The sequence below is a fragment of the Neomonachus schauinslandi genome, chromosome 2 (genome assembly GCF_002201575.2).
Source record: "Neomonachus schauinslandi chromosome 2, ASM220157v2, whole genome shotgun sequence".
Lineage (NCBI taxonomy): Eukaryota > Metazoa > Chordata > Mammalia > Carnivora > Phocidae > Neomonachus > Neomonachus schauinslandi.
The window spans coordinates 28,084,900-28,098,643 of NC_058404.1; the positions used below are offsets into that span (position 1 = coordinate 28,084,900).

General features: G+C 45.4%; 1 protein-coding gene across 4 annotated transcripts in view; it reads left to right on the top strand.

Annotated features, from left to right (window-relative positions):
* RBPMS (RNA binding protein, mRNA processing factor) overlaps nucleotides 1-13,744 on the top strand; it is a 171,027-nt gene that overhangs the window by 130,110 nt on the left and 27,173 nt on the right. The window lies entirely within an intron of this gene.

Sequence of the window (13,744 nt, forward strand, 5' to 3'; positions counted from 1 at the left end):
TGTCAGGCTTCACAGTGTAGAGCCTGCTTGGGATTCTCTCCCTCTTCCCTCTGCCCCTCCCCACTCGTCCTCTCTCTCAAAATAAAGTAAAATCATTAAATGTGTTATATCAGAAGGAGTTGGGGGGCGGTTTGTGGCGGGGTGGTGGTGGTGTGGTTTTGGGTTTTGTTTTTTAAGTAAGGCTCTACACCCAGCATGGAGGCCAACACCAGGTTTGAATTCACTACCCTGTGATCAAGACCTGAGCTAAAGTCGGACACTTAACCGACTGAGTCACCCAGGCATCCCTATCACAAGGAGCTTTTAAAAATTGTTTTTACAGCTCTCATTTAATTTTCATGACCGCCTAAGAGAACGTGTACTCCCCTCCTCCTCCTCTTCCCCTTCTTCCTCTTTAATAGTTTTCAGATGAGGAAATTTGGCCTTAAGTTATTAACTTACCCCAGGTCACATAGCTAATGATTGGCTTAAACCTAGAACCACGTACCAGAGCATTATGCCAGTCCCTCAGGCAAAGCATCTGTGTGTCTGTGTCTTTGTATTAATGGGATTGTACTATACATAGTGTTCAGTAACCTCTTCACCTTTTCACTTAGTGTTTCGTTAATAACTTCCATATTCATAAATACAGATCTCTCGCATCACCCGTTTTGGTGGCTATAATAATATGCCATTTTGTAGTTACTTAACCAGCCTCTGGATTTGAACAGTAAGATTCTCCTCCTTGATTCTTTTTTTTAAAACCTTCCATGAACGTCTTCATAATGCTTAACCAGCTGCCAGTTCTAGATTTTTGAGGGATCTTGCTGACACCAGGATGACTTGGGCACGCCCTTTCTACTCTAAGACGTTCTGGTATCTGGCTTTGGGGGAGGCAAAGCACTCCCACCAGCCCCTTGGTTCCTGTGCGGATCATGTACCAAGGCTCGGACGTCCTACCAGAGCCAGCCAGCCTTCCTGCTGACCCTCTCGCACAGATCTTCCTGGTGTTGGAGGCAGAGGAGAACTGGAAGACTTACCCTGGCAGGCAGTCTTCTAGAGTTTGAGAGTAATTTGTTCATCACAGACTCAAGATCCTCATGAGATAGAATTACTTACCATTCCCCAAAATAGAGCAGCTCAGCCTAAACTCCTCCAGTTTTCTTTTGGTATCTCAGTGCTTCTAACAGGTTAGGATGCCCTGTTCTCTCCGGTGAACTCTTGCTGTCATTCACATCCCAAGAATGAGTACAATCTTTAGGAATGACAGGGTGGGTTGTATATGTTAGTGCTGGCCAAGTTTGCACTGTTTATCTTACTGGAAAGTCAACAGTGTGACTATTAACCTCCCGCATGATTAACATCTAGGCTTTTTGTTATGGTTGTTCTTAAACTTTGTGGTTGAACCTGATTTTTATGAGGCAGAGAGATGGGGAGAAGACGAGAAAATCTGGCCAGTCGGGGCTAGATGGATCAACACCTGGAGTTGGTGTTGTAACTTGGAAGTCTGGTAGCCTGTGGAATTGGGTGGCCAGGACAGTGTAGATCAGTCTGCAAAGGTACTTGGCTGCTTTTATTTCTGAGGTTAAATGGGCCTTTTGAGCAGATCAGAGTCCCTTAGAGAAGCTGAAGGGCAGTGAGACTACTTTTAAAGGAAGCCTTCTGCTCTTAAAAGCAGTTTGTTTTTAATTTCAGTGTCCTTTATTTTTTATTTAAATTCAATTAATTAACATTTAATGTATTATTTTAAAAATAAAAAATGCCATGTGGTTAACATAGTAGTTAGCAAAGCCTTATCTTCCAGTGGTCACCAACTCATTCCTAGTAAAAAGAGCTGAACAGTAAGTATGAGGCACAAAAGAATGAGGAAGAAACAGGGTTAAACAGAAGTGGCTAAGGGCACACATTCCAAAGCTCCACTCCCTGCTGCCGCCTCTGTGCAAGTATGGCCCCAGTCAATGTGATGAACCAAGGAATTTTCTGGTAGTAAGGATAGATTGCCTACTGCATAGACAACCTTATTTACACTTCCAGATCGTGTCCTTGCCTCCTTTTGTATGTTAGTGTTGCCATTTGCTAACAGGCGCTGTGTTATACCGCGCACTCGCTCTGTGCCTCTCAGATTTTCCTTTTCATGATGAATCTCTGCAGTTGTCTGTATTTTTACCTGAGGAAACCGAGGCTCAGAGAAATGAGGTCAGTTGTCCAAGATTGTGCAGCTAGCAACATGTACAACTAAAAGACTTAAAGATGGGAAGCACCGGTCTGACTTTGAGGTGAAACTTACTGGGTCACTTTTGACCACATTTCTGGAAATACTGACACAAGGAGGTCAGTCGTTCTTCTCTTGTCCGTTTTCTTTTCAGTGACCATTTGCTGGCTCCCTGAAGAGTTTACAGCTCTTCCAGCACTTTCTGGATGACAAATCACAGCTTCCTAATAGCCTGCCATATGAAATTAATAAGGAGTTCCATTTCCACATAGTTTTTCTCAAGTACATTCTTCTCCCCACCCTACCCTGGGATCGCCTGGATACATTCAATTAAATAGGAATTACCTTTCAACTTTGTAGAGAATGAGGTCCTTCTGTGGCTCAGCATCACTGCCCCACATTTGGGCTGGAGAAATAAAAGATGATGGTGTTCATCCGGCATCTGGCCCACGATAGGTACTTAGTAAATATTCATTGCAAACATTGACAGAGAAGTGGTAAAATTGGAGAGAAAGTAGTGCTGACTACATGTTTTGATACTGTGGGTTTATTCATTCATGCTGGCCCTGAGCTGCCTTTAAGAACCTTAGCTTAGTCTCTTCCTGCTACTCTAGTTGGTGACTGCCCAGTTTCTTCATCCATCTTGTGTCCTCATGGTTCAGTACCCTGAGAAAACGTTTTGTTTGGTGCCATCACAGAGTATGCAGGTAGAGTTGTCCTTCAGGGGTGATTTGGAACCCCTGTCGCCTCTGAGAACCTGGAGGGACAAAGGGAAGCAGCTCACAGATAGCAACAGATGTTTCTACAAGTGGGGTTTTGCTTTGCACTCTGGATTGAATCTGACCCACCAGATTATGAAATTGAATGAGTAAAGGAAGGGGGGAGGAGTTTGGAGAAGATGGAAAGGGAGAAGTTTCTGAGTTTTCTTTGTGCTAGCAACCTTGTTACCTGTGGACAGGAAGTTCCAGGTCTACTGACAGCTCTGTTCCTCTAGGTTTTTCATATTCACAGTGATTGGCAGTGTGAGACCTTCCATTTTAAGTGTTGGATTTTTAGCCTCCCAGAAAGGGATGTTTAGAACCCCTCAGCACAGGGCAGCACTTAGCAGCCTCCACCATAGCCGTCAGCATCGTGGTGCTGAGGCATCTGATAGACTAAGGAAGACTTTCTATAGGATGATGATGATGATCAGGCATTCAGGTCAGTTTTAAAATCCTATTTCAAATAATGAACACTACAACATCATGAGGGAATAGAGTCCTCATCATATTGTGTCTTCACCAAGTACCATGTAGAGGCTGGGGCAAGAATAGTTGGGGAAAGCATGTTTATGCTTGGGACACATGCGGTTCAGCTACCATACTCCTCCTGGCTTTGATGGACCCCAGTTGTGGCCCTGGTGCATTCTCTGGGTGCCTCATCCTCAGTGCACAGCCAGCCAGGAGGGTTGGGGGTGGTTACTGTGGAAAAGTGCCCACACCCTCTCAGTCAGGAAGATGATAAAGGATATGTGTTAATTGATTTGTTCAGTTTTATAGTTGCAGTTTTAGTTTGAATTTCTAGGAGTCCAAATTATAGTACCACCTGAGGAGCTAGGAAGAACAGTAAGATTTTTCAGCTTTCATCTCTAGACACCATGGCATTTTACTACACTAGGTCTTTATTTCTGTGTTTGACTGACACCTTTTAATCTGTGGGCTCTTTCTTTTTGGTGATTGGAAAGGCCTCTTGGGATACAGAATGTTAGCATAAGCTAGTGCCTTTTTTGTTATTTCCATAAAGGTGGATAAATTTTCTTGATTTGTATAATGTATGCATAGAACTTTTTGACATAGCCACTCCTGCTTACCTCAGAATTCTTTTAGGAACAGACTATAGACCAGGGTTGCAGTGACATGAGAGAAAACCAAGAAGGTGGGAAGAGGGGGGTGACAGGTTTTGTGTGTGTGGCCCACCCACCTTTCATCTTTGCAGGCTCCGCAGCCAGTATATTATGCTCTGCTAATGGCTTGTGAATATTCTTGACATTCCCTGTGCATAAAGCAAGGGCAAATAGCTGAGGGCAGCCAGTGAACACAGATGGGGGGGAACCAAGAGGGGGGAGAGTTGCTAAGCTCAGAGAGCGAGAGCTCAGTTCAGACACACACTCCATTTGGGAATTCCTCACACAGCCCATAGGCCACTGTGCATCTGGATTTGTGTTATTGTTCTCCCAGGTATGTTTTGAAGTTCTGACTGACTCCTCAGTTCCGTAAGTCACTTTCAATCTCTTTAAAACTGATAGCTGTGACAAGTTACTGAAGTTTCTGCCTTTTTATCCAGACTGGAACCTGTACAGATTTAGACTGACGTTTTCTTAAAAGTCAAGAAAAGGTGCTAAACTAGAAATCATTGGCTTGATTATATGTTTCTCAATTGTGATAGTGTAAGAAGTTGCAGCCACTCGGTAATATCCGTCAACTTTAACAAACTTTCATCGAGTATCTTTTGTGTGCTAAACCTAGGTGCTGGGAGTAGGAGATTGCAGTTTGGGAAGTAAGAAAGGGACGGAAAGAGCTCATTAGCAGTACAAGTGAGAAGTGCAGCGATCACGGTACACGTGTGCCGTTAAGGGTGCTATCGGAAGGGCATTGGGTCCGTCCTGGGTTTTCAAGAGAGCGTCATGCCTCCCTGATGCCTTCTCTAGGCAGCACCTGTTCCGACTAAGAAGCCGTTCAGCTTTGTCAGCTATCAAAGAAAACACATCAAAATAATGGAGAGATGTTTTGCTTATCAAACTGTTTTTGTTTAGTTTCATGTTTAATGATGATTCCCAATGTGGTCATATTTAAAAGTTGGTACAAATGTATCTATTTCTATTGGGAATGTAATATGGAAACAGTTGAACACAGTAAGATACATCAAGGTCCTTAAAAATGCTCATCACCTTAGGGGCACGTGGGTGGATCAATTGGTTGAGGTCCGACTCTTGATTTTGGCTCAGGTCATGATCTCAGGGTCATGGGATCAAGCCCCACTCCCGACTCTGTGCTCAGCGCTCAGCAGGGACTCTGCTGGAGATTCTCTCTCCCTCTGCCCACCCCCGCCTCGCTCTCTCAGGGGTGCTCTCTCTCTCAGATCTTTTTTTAAAAATCCTCATCACCTTAGACATAGTTTTCCTACTCTTAGAATTTATCTCAAAGGAAAAAAAAGATATACTGAAAGATTTATGCCTAACACAGCACTTATTAAAAATTATGAATGTCTGCTCTATAACATGTACTATGCTGGGCACCAAGGATACAAAACAGCAAAACACACAGGCCCTGCACTCAAGGAGCTTATAGTTTAATAAAATGGTTTGGTAGATGGTCCATTTTTATAGACTAGACAGAGATCTATCTGTTCAAGTAGCAATTTCATTACAAAGGCACCTGTGCCTCCCTGTGTTTTTTTTTTTTTTTTAAGATTTTATTTATTCATTTGAGACAGAGAATGAGAGCGAGAGAGCACATGAGGGGGGGAGGGTCAGAGGCAGAAGCAGGCTCCCTGCCAAGCAGCGAACCCGATGCGGGACTCGATCCAGGGACTCCAGGATCATGACCCGAGCCGAAGGCAGTCGCTTAACCAACTGAGCCACCCAGGCGCCCACCTCCCTGTGTTCTTGAAAATACCTTCCCCTTTTTAGCTTTCCTCCCTCACCAAGAAAAGGTGAGTGGCAACTCGAAGTTCTAGGAAAAGGCTAAACGTTGTTTAGAGGAAGGAAGAGGTTTCTTTTCTTCCCTTTCTACTGCCTCCAGGACTCTTCAGTACAGCACAGATTGCTGACATTTCTCATCTGTCCTCTCTGAGATCCAAACCTGCAGTTTCTCATGCCTCCTTTCTCTTTCACTCTGTGTTCATATACACATAGTATGTGTCTTCTTAACTAGTTTTTGGAAAACATACGTGAAGATCACCTCATGGGTATGCTTTTCTTATTATACATTTAATTAAAAATCGTGATGTCCCCGAAAAGCAGATCAGAATTGTCATGTTTTCAAAATATTACCTCTTATGTTATCCATCCACCCTGAAGTAGTATTTTCTTTTTTTGTTTTTTTGAAGTTAGTGACCTATCTTTTCTAACTTGGTTAAGAAGTTAAACCTTACGGTTTGAGGAGAAGGTGCTTGGCTACACAAAATCACCATCCTAACTTGGTGGGTAAGAGCATGAGCTCTGGAGCCGCGTTGTCTGTATTGAAATCATGGCTTCGTTCCCAGCTACATGGCCTTGGGCCTGTCACTTAATCTCTCCAAGCCCTTAACATCCTCCATTCGTGACAGGGAGATAATACTAACAGTACCTACCTCAGAAGGCTGTTGTGGAGAATGGATCGGCTAAAGTCTGTGAAGTGTTTGGCACAAAATATGTGCTGTATAAATACCCTTATTATTATCATTCGATATGTGAATAGCCCCGTAGGTTAGCCACACTACCACTCATGTGTACAATACGGAAATCCCTTTACAGTTCAAATTCTCTACCTCAGATGGGAAAGGTCGTTTGGGCAACAAAAGAGGCAGAAGACTCACTTTAACTGACCATACAGTTCTAGAACAGAAAAAGAGGGGGAGTGGGTATGTTATGCAGAAGGGTGTATTGATTCAGCAAGTATTTACTGAGTGCCTGCTTCGTGTCAGACCTGGAAAGGCACGCTTGTGAGTACCGCTGAGCTGTAGTCCAGCTTTGGGAAGCTGAGCCAGGTCTCTAGCAGGGTGGGTCTGGGCAGAGGTTTTTGTATGGTTAATATGATATAAAACCAACACTTTCTGGAAATGCCGCTCCTGTTAAATATCTAGATTTGATTGCACTTGTTAAGAAAGCCAAGGTCTCAGAGAAGCTGGCAGAATATCCTCCAAGTTCAGTTGCCCGTGTCTGGGAAGGGAACTGACTGGGGAAAGGCTGTGGAACCCTCAACCCTGCAGTTGCGGGTCTCAAGGCAGAAAAGGAATGGACATGTCCAGTGGTGAGGAGCAGGAACACATAACCAGTGACTTGGATCAAGTCCCCAGAGAACAGTTTTCTTCCGGCATATGCTCTGGGTTCCCTTCAACTCTCAGGTCAGGAATCAGATCCTTTTAAAACCACGGATTATGTTGGATGGTTTTTTGGCCTGGGACAGCTGGACGGTAACGAAAGAACAGGACTGTGAAGAGCAGTGACTGCTCAGAGGCATGACAAAAAAATCACTAACCGGAGGGGAAGTGACTCTGGGCCAGCTGAATCAAGACTAGCTTGGTTTTGGAATTTCCTTGGCATACTTACTTTGTGGGTCTGGGTTGGCCTTCCTGCAGGTTTGAAGCATTACTCCAGGCATATGGTTAGGATAGAAAGAATGGAGTGGAGAGACGGTGGGCGTTAGCAGGAAGCCAGTTTAAAAAGTCAAGAGGCTGTTAAATCGGTCTAGGTGACTAGAACCTGCGATTGGGTAGAAGCAGGCGTAGAAAGGAAAAGATAGTGAGAAAGGCCTAGAGGAGACCTAATCATCTGGAGAGGCAGGGGCGTGAAGGGTTGGAATCTGGGCTGAGATGACTGATTCACATCCTGGTTCTACCACTTGCTGAGTCCTGTGCTAGTTCTTTAATATGTGTGTCTCTGCTTCCTTGCCGTGTGGAAGGGAAAGTGTTCATACTTCCCACGAGGAGCCACCAGTACAGCGTGTAACACATTCATTGTATGTGCTCGGTAAACACTAGCTACTACTGTCATTGCTATCAGTGTCTTTGTCATCTTTGCTGTTACTAGGATTTAGCAGTTGTTTGGATATGGGAAATGAAGGGGACTTTGAACCTGAATAAATGGGATAAAGGAAAATGTGGGGAGGTGAGAAGAGGAATTGGTTGTGAGTGACAGTGAGTTCACTTGTGGATGAGTTGAGCTGGATGAGTTGGGAATGCCTACCTTGGAGTGGAAATCAAAGCTGTAAATTAATGAGTTACCCTAAAGAGAATTCATAATTGAAACAATGGAGGTGGCCAAGGGCCATCATAAAGAGTAGTAGAGGTGGAAGAGAGCTGAGCACAGACTTGATTTCTCTTGGTGTCTCGAGCCTTTAGGACGATTAGCTCCATGTGCAGAATACAGAAACTGCATTTGTGATTTGTGCTCGGTGGTGCTAAAGACATCCTCTGAGCTTTTCACCAAATCTTCGGATTCTTCCTGACACTTCCCTTCTTGGGGAGCCAGTGAAAGTGTGTGACCTTCTCTGGGAACTGTCATTTCCTAGAGCAACCACAATAAATATGGCTGAAAACATATTCTCTCACAGTTTAGGGGGACAGAAGTCCGAAATCAAGGTATCAGCAATGCTGGTTCCTTCCAGAGGCTCCAAGGGAGAACCTATCCCAGGCCTCTCCTAACACTGGTAGCTGCTGGCCATCCTTGGCATTCCTTGGCTTGTAGACAAGTCATCCCAGTCTCTGTCTCCATCTTCACATCACCTTCTTCTCTGTGTCCTCTACTCTCGTAAAGACATCAGTCATTGGATTTAGTGTCCTCCCTAAATCCAGGATGATTTCATCTCAAGATCCTTAAATAATTACACCTGCAAAATTCCTGTTTTCAAAAACATTTCTGGGTAAATGTGAATTTGGGGAGGGCACTATTCCACCCACTGCCGGAGCTAGTCAGTGTGCTGGGCCGTGGAAGCTGGCATGGGCTGCATTCGTAGCCCTGACACGAAGAGAATGTGTCCGGATAGGACAGTGCTCAAAAGAATCAGCCTCGTAAGACTGATTTTTGAGGGGTTTACTGAACAGACATGGATCAGCTACTTGTGAGGTATGTGTGAGTGGGAGTTGGTTGTTTAAGAGTCTTGGATTTATGTTTCTTCAAAATTGATTTTTTTTTCATTAAAGATGGAATTTTTCATTATATTTGGGCCTTTTGTTTTTTTTTTTTTTTTCCTGGTCAAATTTTTCATCTAACAGGCAAGCTCTCCTGAAGGACTCTGTCCCTGGGTTTATTCTAGTAAATTGAGTATGCTATAACGAGAAATGAAGACCACCTGCACTCTAGGGTGGTCACCACCACTGGTAGTAGGGAGTCGGGGGCAGGATGGTGTATGGAAGGGACCCTGAGCCATGAGACAACAGACCGGAATTCTGGTTCCAGTTGAGACCAGTTAACTATGAGACCTTGGATAGGTTTTTTTTCTCATTGTTAAATTCCTGCCCTTTCTCCAGAGCTTTTAATGGATAGCCAGAATGATAATGGATATACACGCTCTTAGCTGTATATAAAAATATATGCAAATATAATGTGTTATTAAGACCGGATTGAAATGTAATCTTATTTAAGAAGTCACATTTACATGCTCTCACAGCTGTCCTCTTTCTGTGTATATTTCTCTCCCACATAGAATTGAATTAACCTACACTTTGATCCGTTCCTCCTCCGAAGGGCAAGATAGAAGTTATGTTCTTCTTTCTCCCTTGGTTTTATCAAGTATAGTTGACTTGTTGATACTTTGTGATGCTCTCTGCTAGGCACTGGGTGAGCAGAGAGTGAGAACTTGCAGTTGTGGAGGTAAGTGCTGTGGCCTGGTGGGGAGATAGAAGACCCAGCAGAACAAAGAGAAGGTGCTCCCCGCCCCGCCCCGCCCCCCACCACCTCAGTCAGGAACATCTAAGTGGCGTCCTTTGAAGAATGAGTAAGGGTTTAGCCAGTTGAAAGGAGAGAAGAATGCCCCTGGCCTAGAAGTGGGAGAGAACCAGGCATGGTCACACAATGAAAAGGGCTGGTCCTAGCCCATGATGCGGAGGCAGATGAGAGGTGGGTCTCAAAGGTCGATGAGGGCAGGGTCATGTGCGGTCTTCTGGGCCATGATAGCCAGAGTTCAGACACTGTCCTGAGAGCAAGGAGAAATCATAGAAGGGTTTTAAGCAGGAGAGCGACATTGCAGAACTGTGTATTTTAAAAGTTGTCCTGACTGCATTGAGGCCACCAGGAGGACTGTAAGGAGGCCTTTTCAGTAACCCAGCAGTGGTAGTTAAAATCAAAGTGGATGGTGGGATGGATTCGGTAGGACCTTGGGGAAGCACTACCAGGTCACCATGGCTTGGGCAACTGAGGGGCATCTTTTACTGAAATCTGGACCCAAAGAGGACAGGCAGTTGGAGGGACTGTGTTTAGTTTCGGACACGTTGAGTATGAGGTTGCTGTGGAATATATCCAAATAAAAATATCCAAGAGGCAAAGTAAATACTGACTTAAGGTTCTTGGAACTTGTGTTTTCAGCTGTACTCAGGTTAAGTTCATCAAAGATTATCCTTGTTCCTCTTGCTCTTGTTTCTGAGAGTCGTTCATCTTTGGTTCAGTGTGACTTTAGACGGGAAGCTTCACCTTTCTGCAGGTTTGTTTCCTCATCCAAAATGAAAAGGCAGACTAGCTGATCTTCCTGAGCTCTTTTCGGTTTAAACCTTCATCAGACACTGCAGTTTTTTCTTTTCAAAGGGATTGAAAGGTGGAGTTGGAAATTTCTAGTCCTTGTTTGTCAGAATTCAATTTGAGCTCTTCTGGTTGCATATTCTTATGCTAAGAAAAGAGCCTATTCAGATGTATATTGGGAGCCCTCAAAAACTATCCTCAGAGGTGCTAAAGGAGAAAGGATGTAGGGAAATCTGGGGCAGTGGGAAAGGCCTGACCCACCCTCTCGAGAGAGGGTCGGATTAGGCCTAGACAAAAAGCTCTGGCCTCCTGATCCCTCTGCTCACTGAGGCCTGGCTCACTCTGGGTCATCAGGAGGCTCTTTTGTCGGGGGGGGGGGGGGGGGGGGGGAGTCTCACCCCCTCCCTGAACTCTAGTCGTCCTAATGGGCCCACGGCAGCAGACTTTCTCTTTCTTCAGTCTTGGCATCCTAGTAAGTTTTTAGCAGAATAGGCACCTTTCTTCCTGTCATTTCCCCTCTTACACTTCCTGGCTCAGATTTTTCTGCACTTTGTGAGGCCCTAAACCCGCCCTGGAGGACTCCCGCAGCATTCCAAGGTACTTCGGGCGCTGGGGACTGTGTTAGGAGAGCCTGTTGGCTTCTAGCCCAGCTGTTGCCGTGTTCTTGGTTTCTTCCCCTGCTCCGGCTGCTCATGGCCCTCTCTCAGGTGGGCTTCCAGGAGCGGTAGGAATGAGTTCAGTCTCCAGAGACTTGAAGAGGAGCTTACTTTCCAAACTAGTCCCTGGGTGAGCGCAGCTCTAAGAGCAGTTTTCAGACTGTTCTCTGGAACCCTAGCGGACCTTGGGGACTGTCATGGGTGTTGAGGTCCTCCAGTTCAACCCCACCACCACCACTAAGTCAACCAAAATTTGCTACACTTCTATTTTAAAAGGGATTCTGGGGGCACCTGGGTGACTCAGTCGGTTAAGCATCTGCCTTTAGCATAGGTCATGGTCCCGGAGTCCTGGGATCAAGTCCCACATCGGGCTCGCTGCTCAGTGGGGGGCCTGCTTCTCTCCTTCTCCTTCTGCTGCTCGCCCTGCTTGTGCTCTCTCAGTCAAAGAAATAAAATCTTTTTTAAAAAAATTAAAAAGGGATTCTGGGAAAAATTAGTTTGAAGAAACAGTTCCACTGCTTTTATTTTGAACTTTGAAGATCATTGTTCTGTAGCATTTGTTCTGGTTTGAGCCCCGTTTGCTCTTTTGCTGGTTTTTTTGTTTCATTTTTGTTTTAGTGTGACAGATACTGAACAGATTGGGAAATCTTAGATCTAGGTCCTATGGATATTTCCTAAACTCCTCTAATAAAACAGTGGTGTATCTTTAAGCAACTTTTAGAATGTTCCACCAGGTACCGTTCAGTCCAGCAAACAGTATTACACACTAAATGCTAGTCTCAGAGTTGGCCCCAGGGGCGCAGACTTGGTGAAGCCCTGGATCCTCCCTTCCTGGGCGCTCACTAGCCAACCCTTGGAGAAATCCTCCTCACTGCCCTCCTCTCCCCCAGTACTCTCCAGCTCAGAACATCTCCACTGGCACATTTTGAGCTCATCGTCCTCATCCTCCTCCTGACCAGCCCACTCTTTGCTGCATGTCTCTTGACATTTATGGTAACTCGAGATTCCTTCTCAAGGGGAGAAGGGAGAGATGATGAGAGGTATGAAAGACCTGATCAAATGCAAGTTCACTCCAGTCTCTCCTAGGCCTCCACTTCACTTACCTGACTTCTGTTACTCAGTGGCTTTGGGTGTGGGAGATTTGGAAGCAAATGCCCCATCCTGCTGGGCTAGGTTTTGGGCAAATGTTAGTGAATAGTCTCTGAGCATGAGTCTAGACCCAATGGGAAGTAATGCTTTAGCATAAAAATGTGGAAATGTCTGGAAATCATAAATCCCATCTGTCAAGGCCAAGATTGAAATCCTGACTCCACCTGTCTCCAGTATTTGTCTCTTTAGGATCAGGTATCTTAAAAGACATCTCATTTCATTTTTAAAACTTTCTAAAGGAAACTGGATCAGATTAGAGCACCCCCAACTTGGTCAGTCCCTGTGAGGCCACAGGATGAGGACGTGCTGCCATCAGGCTGCAGGCCCTGCGTAGTCCTGTCTGATGGCAGTCAGTCAGTCATCTGCTGTCACAGTAGGGCTGAGCAAGGCTGGGCTAAGTAAGACATTCGTGTGCTAGGTCCTGAGACTCTCTTGACTTTTTTTTTTTTAAAAAGACTCAGTGTCTTAAAATAGCATGGTAGCTGAAACAACAGTACCAACAACAACAATAATAGCTTGCCATTCCTGAGAATGGTTGTTTGTTTAAAATCCGAGGCCTGGGTTCTGGCAGCAGTTCGTTTCCACGAGCGGGGCTCCCACAAGAGTTGCTCTAATGGAAATCATATGGTCTCGTCGTGACCGGAAACACAGGGGTCTGTGAAGCGTTCTCCCACCCCCTCCGTAGGGAATTTTCTGACAGAAACTACACACCCTAGAGCTGGAAATAGGTGGTGTAGACCTGATCATTTGAAGAAGCTTAGGATGCTACTGTGTTCCTATTCGAATAATAACGATGAGTCCGCGCTTTGGGGCTTGGCTCTCCAGTCTAACCTACATGCAGTCTGCCCTCCCCTCGCCAAGTCTGAAGAGGACATTTTAACTGCCTTGTTGAGAGAGGGAGTCGGGGAGTTGGGGCGGCCGCAGCATAGTTCTCTGCATTGCTGGGATCCCCACGCTGCCCTCTGAATGGATAGTCCTCAGTCAGCTCTGGACTCCCCATCTTCTCAGTAGTTCTTGCCGTGCTGGCTGGCTGCGGAAAAACTCACCAGGTCCCCGTGCACCCATAGGCTCAGCTGCTTTCCCCGTTGCTCCATAGAGTAGTCCCCACATCACACTCGGGAAAGTTCTCTGTGTCTAGTCCCCTTCCCATACTGAAAAGCCTTCCCAGAGCCACAGTTTGGGGGAAGGGGGGAGGATGGAGAGGATGAGGGAGACGCAGAATGAGCAGGCCTGGGGCGGCTTATATGTGGGAAGGAGTGAAATGACCCTTTCGACCTTGGGTCACGTGTACTCTAGACTTCTGGACAGTCCTGAATGGCAGAGTCACTAATGGCTTTA